At 54.6% G+C, this 7788-nt stretch overlaps 1 protein-coding gene across 1 annotated transcript in view; it reads left to right on the forward strand.

The window, feature by feature from the left end:
* Positions 1 to 7603: 7603 nt before the first annotated feature.
* The window catches only part of PLEKHM1 (pleckstrin homology and RUN domain containing M1), a 41663-nt gene continuing 41478 nt past the window's right edge, over positions 7604 to 7788 (forward strand). Inside the window, exon 1 of the mRNA XM_008054120.2 lies at positions 7604 to 7750. The gene's annotated coding sequence lies outside the window, so the exon portion shown is untranslated. The remainder of the gene's footprint in view (positions 7751 to 7788) is intronic.

The following is a 7788-nucleotide window of genomic DNA, read 5'->3' on the forward strand; positions in this document are numbered from 1 at the left end:
GGAAGCTGTCTCACCCCATGGTCACACGTCCAGCGAGCATCTGAAAGAGGACAGTCCCCTGCAGCAGGCACTCCTGCACTGTTGGCGCCAGGCTGGGCTGAGTGTGTTCTGTGCCACAAAGCAGCATACACACGCTGGATAGACAAGTGGCTTCTGAAACAAGCGCTTGATGTTTCTCTGTTCTGCTCAGATTAAACTCTTTTAAACTGATTCCACAGCTCACTCATGCCCAGGGACGCCTGCAGTGGTGGAATCTGGGAGGTGGGCAACTTTGCTAGCTCAGTGTGACCTGGCTCAGAGGGTAGAGCATCCATGTAATAGAAGCACCCATCCCCCCATCCGGCTCCTGCTGCGTGAGATCGCGTCTGAGGAGACGGGTGTGAAAGGACAGACCGAGAGTGGGAAATGCATTTTTAAAATCTTGTTTCTAAACTTTAATACAATGATGAGAATGTATAAGCTATGTTTTTGGAGAAATGCACACTTTAGGTAAAATTAACTTTGCTGACTTTGTCTTTTTGGAAACAGACTTCCTGATGCCAGAAGTATCTCATAGTGCCAATCAAGCTTGCCTAGAATAAAGAGAATTTACGAGGCCTAAGACATCATGCATTGGGCAAGGATTGTAAAAGTCATGAAACTTGTAATTACAAAAGTTATGACTGCTCAGAGGGGGAGCAGGTGGGGATTCGATCTTCCAGTAAATTAGGCGCTATCTACAGGGAAGTCAAGGATCCTCCGAAGCTACCCACTGGGAATGAATGGGAGATAAGTGGAGGTGCACCCTCTATTAGCTCTAAGGAATGTCATTCTGGAAGGTGCAGGGACATTAGAATCCTTGTCACACCCTTTTCTAGGGGCTATGATAATGTGGATGGACATTAGTGGTCTCTGTGTCACAGGTTCTCCAAGACATTCGCATGTCGTTGATAAGGAAGTCATGGCAGTCATGTATACCTGATTGCAACATCTTAAGGAAAATGATTTAAGCCGGGGCTTAGGGGAACTATGGGACCACACTCCTGTGAAGTGTGGGCCACTGGGGCCACACTTACCTAGAGTGTAGGCCCGTTTCCTGCCTGTGGGGAGCGAACTTTTCTTAAATAAATCTTATCTTCTTTCACCTCTGTGTGTTGCAATTCTTTGCATTACTTGGATCTCTGCGTTGCCAGCATGTACCTCCAGCTTGCCAACTCCGGCGGTGCAGCATCCCTGCTTCTCTCTCCCTCCATCTATCCACCCTCACCCTATCCATGCCCTATAACAGGGTGGACATTGCCCCTCAAGGGTGTGCCATGCTTCTGCCCGGCCTGGTTGTGCTGCAACCACGGGCTGAGTGGGTTGAAAATCCCACCTCTGAGCCTTGCTGAGCTGTCAGAGCCTCCAAGACACTGTGGGGCCCTCTGACACATGGTGGGTTTCTGGGAGTCCCATCTGCAGTTCAAGACTGGCTCTGGGGGGGGGGTTGCTCCCTGTGACTATGGGCTGAGGTGCCCGTCCCCTCTCATGCGAACGGCATGGGAGGTGGCAGGAGTCACTAACATGCTATATGGCCCCCCAGGCCCTTCTTCGGGTTTTTGCTGTGCAGGAGGTGCTTATCATAGAGTGAGCAGAATGTAAGTCTGTGAGGGCAGGTACCGGGGAGGTAGGAGTGTGGTGTCCACCTGCTCCTCTCTCCTTTCAGGAGGACTTTTTCTGGCTGAGGCAGCTGTTCTGGCTCAGGGACATGTACAGATCTCTCAACACTGCCCGCAAGAAGAACATGGCACAGAATGTGCACAGTGGGGATTCTGATGAGGAAGGTGAAATCTTCAGCAAGGATGCTGGGTAAGCAGCTGGGCCTGGAAGAGGAGGTTGGGCAGGCCGAGATGCTCCCTTCAGGGGAACAAGCCTCGACCTGTCCTTCCCACCCAGGGACAGCAGGGAAGCCCCGACAGAGAGGACAGCACCAGGGGAGTTGGTGGAGGTCGTCAAGGAGACAGAGTGGCCCCTAGGGGAGGAAACTGTGTAGTTACCCATACCCTGACCACTTACATAGGCTGTTTTCCATTATTGGCTTTTCAGATTTGCTTGGGAAATAATGATTTTCTCATATTAAAATATATACTTTATAAGCAGTCCTAGCCATGTGATAAGAAATTAAAATGCAAATAGCGAAATGTGTATAAGCAGATAACAAGGGCCACAGGACAGGAGAGCAGAGCTGAGCCATCCTCCTCAGTAGCCACCACCCATGGGCCATGGGCCAAAGATTCAGGGCCCCTGTCACTCGCAGTTGAAGTGGCATGGAAGCCTTGAGACACCATCCCCACCAGGGACCCGTCATAGCACTTGGCCTCCTGCCCATGGGAGACCGTCCACCTTCGGGACCCTCTCCCAGGGCTCTGGGCTGTCTGCAGCATGGGCCCCGAGTCCGCCCTATGAATGACTTGGAATGTAACAGTGAATTTCAGGCCATCCTCATCCTCACATGATTCCTCAAGGCCAGTGCACCATGCTCAGCACTTGCCCCGGGAGCTCTCAAAACATAGTGCCATTAGGAACCGGGCCCTGTCTCCACACCTGTCCCATACCCGGTCCTCTATCCAGTGCCTTCCCTGAATCCCCCGGCAGAAAGGGCTCGGACAGGCCACTCACTGACACAGCTGAAGGCAGTCTCTCCCTCTAGAGGCCATTTATGAAGAGTCTCTGAAACCTCCAAGGAAGTTGGCTGTCCAGGGCACAGAGCCAGTCAGGGTCCCTGTGAATCGCAGGACAAGGTTAAGAATGGCACGGCTGACCATCCGAGTCCTGCTGCCCCAAGCCACTTGCCCACTCATTGGGACAAAAGCAAGATCTGTGGCTGATGTGCCTGCTTAGAGGCTGCCTTTTCAGGAGACTTTGCTCTTGGAGAACCACTTCGAGAGAGGCGTGATGAGGCCCAAAGGATGCTGCTATCACTGCCGAATCCCAGGCATGTGCTGTGTGGGCAGGGTGGTGTTTCAGGGCCAAGTTGTAGTCAACGGTCTCCCCCAGGTCCCCAAGGGGCCAATTCTGTGTCAAGCTATGTCAGGCACAGGCTGATCAAAGTAGGGGGGCAAGGCTGTTTTGGGCATCTTGGTTGCCAGACACGTGGAAAACGTGACCGACCACCAGCTATGAAAGTGATGCCCTGTGGCTCACCCAGCCGGGGAGGTGCTGCCTTCAGTTGCGAGAGGATATAGCAGCTATTTTAAAATGAGGCAGAGCGGAACAACCTGTCTCCAAGATACACAAGCGTCATTAAGGGGCTGAAGCAGGATGCTGCACGGAGTGGAGCGCATGCCTCTGGTGCTGGGCATTGTCTGAGGTGTGCGGCCTGCTGCAGTAGCCACTGACCCAACAATGTGGCTATCTCAGTATCACCGGAACTTAATGCAAGTTAAATGCAGAGGAAAGTCAGGCCTTCCATCACACTCACCATGTTTCAAGTACTCCATTGCACATGTAGCCAATGGCTGCCCTGCTGGAAGGCACCGAAACCTGCCTTCCTTGCGGCCATTCTGTTGGCAGTGCTGGTCTGGAGCACTCTGGAAGGACACAGGACACCTACAGGGAGGGCAAGTGGGGGGTGGTAGTACCCTGCACCCTTCTGACCTTTTGGATTTTGTATCATGTGTTTGCATTATGGTGGTGGTTGTTGTTTCCCAACACAGGGTCTTGCCCTGTTGCCCAGGCTAGAGTGAGGGGGTATGATCATAACTCACCGCAGCCTCTAATTCCTGGCTTCAAGTGATCCTCCCACCTCAGCCTGCTGAGTAGCCAGGACTACAGGCAGACACCACCATGCCCAGCAAATTTCTAAATTTTTTTAGTAAAGACAGAGGTCTTGCTATGTTGCCCAGGCTGGTCTCAAACTCCTGGGCTCAAAAGATTCTCTTGCCTTGGCCTCCCAAAGTGCTGGGATTACAGGCATGAACCATCACACCTGACCAGACCTTAGCTATTAAAAAAATTTCTTTTTAACGAATTGGGAATGTGGAAACCCATCCAGGGTCATTGTAGTGGCATGATGGTTTCCAGGAAATCACTTTGCCATTTGCTTAAAATGAAATAAGCTAACAGCAATTATGCTTCTGCATGGAGTTGTTTTTCACAGCTTAAACTTTCCCACTCCTGCCGCCATCTCTCCACTCTTAGGAGCTCACAGGCAACAGAGTGAATTAGGAAGTAGCAGGGAACCATCAAGAAAGACAACCACTGCTGTGTACCGCTTGACACTCACCCTTTCCTGAGATACCTGTGGTCCCGGTGCCTCGACTCCTCATGGGTGGGCAGCGGTGGGGGCTCCTGTTGGTCAGGTTGCTCCCAGTGTTGGGAAAGAAATGAGTGATGAGTGTCCCCCCAAGTAGCCTAGCTCCTGCAGCATGGGACTGGGCGTCCTGCAGGAGAGGAACCTGCATCTGGGCCAGCGAAGGTGGGAATGGCGTGGGGATTGTGCACCACCAGCTATGCTTAGAAGAGGACACACAGATTGGAAGGGGGTGGGGAGGGAGTCCAGGCTGTTTTCCTCAACATAGGCCACCAGGGTAGGGATTGGTGGAAGGCCAGGGACAGCAGGAATCTCTGAACGCATGTGTGTATCAAGCACGGTGTGCAGAGCATATAAGTCCTGTGTCTCCTGCAAATATGACTCAATTAGTGAGTGAGTCCAGTGTGTATGCATGTTATCTCATTTAATGCTTACCTGGGAGGCAGGGCATGTTTTTGCCAGTTAACAGATGAGGAGGCTGGGCCGGAGGATTGGTAACTCACGCAGGTTCAAAAGGATGATATATTAGGGCTCTTTATGTTCTGTGTGAAAGAAATGCAGCCAAAACATGCTTACCCAAGAGGCTGGGTGTGCTGGCTCACAGCTGTAATCCCAGCACTTTGGGAGGCCAAGGTGGGAGGACTTCTTGAGCCCAGGAGTTTGAGACCAACCTGGGCAACACAGCGACCTCAGAAAAGCCCAGCTCGTAATATGGGGTAGAGCTGGGTTTCAGACCTAAGCAGCCCTGGCCCTAAAACCTACGGAGCCCAGCACCTCTCCAGCTAGAGTGGGAGAGCTGGGTGTGAACCTGCTTCTGCTGCCAAGTTATGTGGCCCTTGGCCCCGGTCTCTTAGCCCCTTTAAGCCTGTCTTTTGTGTCTACAGTGGGGTGAGGGCAGCCTCTGCCTTCCAGGTGGTTGCTAAGGACTCTAGGCGGATCACAGGTGCCCACCTGGCAAACAGCCGGTCTCCCTTGTTCCGTCAATGTTCACCTCTTGCCCTCATCTCCTAGGAGAGGCCTGGAGGACAGACTTGAGGTTTGGAAACAGAACATAATGGCCACAGGGATTATTTAGGGCAGAGATTCCCATACTTTGTTCTGTGTCAAGTTCATTGGTGGTGAGGGCAGGGGAACAGAGAGGTGGAGTCAAGCCCAAATTCTTGGACGCCATTCTAGGGTGACTCTTTAGAGCCCAGTGGGGCTCAGCAATTTTGAAACCATCCCCAGAGCACTCTGATGCCTGCAGTTCTCCTGCCTGGCTGTGAGTAACTGGTAGTGCTTTCTCTCTAAGCTAACTGCCCCGTGGTTTGGGTTCTGCCATGCAAATGTCCTGAGCCCTTCCCGACCAGATTCCAACAGTGTTCATGCACACTCTTTTCTTGTCCACTCAGTCTGTCTTCAGCTCTCCTCTACCCTGGCACCTTCCCCTACCCTTTCCTTTTCTTACACCCAGTTTCCCCCCCTCCCCCACCTCTGGGTGTACCCTCTTTCTGGCTCAGCCTGCATTCCCTCCCACCAGTCTTTTTACCTGCAAGACTAAGATAAAAAACCTCCTCTTCGCTGGCAGTGGTGGCTCATGCCTGTAAACCCAGCACTTTGGGAGGCTGAGGCAGGAGACTCACTTGAGCCCAGGAGTTTGAGATCAAGCTTGGGCAACATAGTGAGACCTCGTCTCGACAAAAAAAAAATCAAACAATTAGCTAGGCATGATGGGAGCTGTGCCTGTAGTCCCAGCTACTCGAGAGGCTGAGGGGGAAGGATCGCCTGAGCCTAGAAGGTCCAGGCTATGGTGAGCTGTGATGGTACCACTACACTCCAGCCTGGGCCACAGAGTGAGACCTCTACTAAAAAAAAAAGTCCTTTCCTGAAGGACACCTCTCAAGTTCTCCCCCTCTAGTCCCATGGCACTTTGCAGGTCCTTTATTGTCGTGCAAGTCACGTGGTAATGTGAGATCCTGTCATTTGGAGCCTGCCCAGTGGGCTCCGGGTTCACTCTTTAAGTGTGCACCTTTAGCTGGGCGTGGTGGTTCACATCTCTAATCCCAGCACTTTGGGAGGCCGAGGCGAGAGGATTGCCTGAGCCCACGGGTTTGGGTCCAGACTGGGCAACATGGTGAGACCTTGTCTCTACAAAAACAAAACAAAACAAAACAACAACTGGGCATGGTGGCACACACCTGTAGCTCCAGCTACTTAGAAGGCTGAAGCAGAAGGAACACCTGAGTCCAGCAGGTTGAGGCTGCGGTAGCCATAAGCGTGCCACTGCACTCCAGCCTGAGCGACAGGGTGAGACTCCAACTCAAAAAAAAGTGCCTTTGTGCCTTGCCCCTGTCCTCCATCCATCCCGGGATTCATGCCTTCCCTGGCATCCCAACAGTGTGGAGAGAGGCGAGAAAAGGCAGACCCTCCTGCAGGCTTTCCAGAAGCCGGGAGGCTGAGGAGTAAGAGAGACCAGCAGTCAGGGCTTCTGAAAACAGACAACACGACTTCGAGGGGGTTCCCTACAGCTTTGCAGACAGCGGCAGCGGCCGCGCAGAAATTCAGCCGAATAACTGAGGGACATGGAGCTCGGGATCTGGGGGCCAGGGAATTATGACAAGGGAAAAGGATTTCCCTAGGACATCCCTCGCTTTCCGTCTTATTTAAAGCGAGTTTAACACCGAGAGGCTGGTTTGCCTCCACATCCTCATTCCTGGTCTTCCTCAGCCATGGCCTGTCCGGGACACTCAGACCCACCTAGGAGAGGCTCTCCCTCCTGGAGGGAGAAATGACCGGGGAGCAGCGGTCCCTGCGACTCCTCACTGGCTGCAGGCGTGACCTGTGCCCTTTGGTTCTGAGCCCACCCGAAAGGGACGTGCCACTGCCACGACGGGGCGAAAACACGCAGCTGCGCGGCTAGAGCACGAGGACAGCGAGCGACAGGGCGCTGCCCCGGGAGACCTCCGTGCGCTCCCTCGGCCGAAGAGAGCTCGACAGAGCGGTGGCTTTCCTGGAAGCGCCCCGCAGAGACTCCCGTGGGGGACCGGGCTCTGCGCCGCTGCCGCCGGGGAGGAAAGGCAGGGCAGGCGCCGTGGGTCCCGCTCGCAGGCGGGAAGCATTGCGCTAAGGGAGGCCAAACGACAGTCCCGACGTCGCTGGACGGTGCCGAGGCCGAGCGAGATCAGAAGCCAGACGCCAGAAGCCAGGATCCGGTCCGACGCAGACCTGCGGGGCCTCCAGATCTTGCGCCCGCCCTGGCGTCCGTCCTCCTCGGACTTCCGGGAGCGACCGCCCCGCCCCGCGGTTCTCCCGGGCCCCGCCCCGCGGCCTCCGGGCTCGCGATTGGCTCCGGAGGGGCCGGAGCGCCTGGCCGGCGTGATGACGTCAGACGCCGCCCGCGCCGCTTCCTGTTGTCAGTGCCGGGAGGCAGCCGCATCGCGCCGAGCCTGGGGTGCTGCCGAGGCAAGGAGGCCCCCCCCGCCCCGCTCCCCGCTCCCTCTGGTGAGTTAGGGGTTCGGGGGCGAGGGGGCAGCGGAGGG

This window comes from Carlito syrichta, unplaced genomic scaffold, assembly GCF_000164805.1.
Source record: "Carlito syrichta isolate Samal-C Ts95f unplaced genomic scaffold, Tarsius_syrichta-2.0.1 Scaffold77363, whole genome shotgun sequence".
Taxonomy (NCBI): Eukaryota; Metazoa; Chordata; class Mammalia; order Primates; family Tarsiidae; genus Carlito; species Carlito syrichta.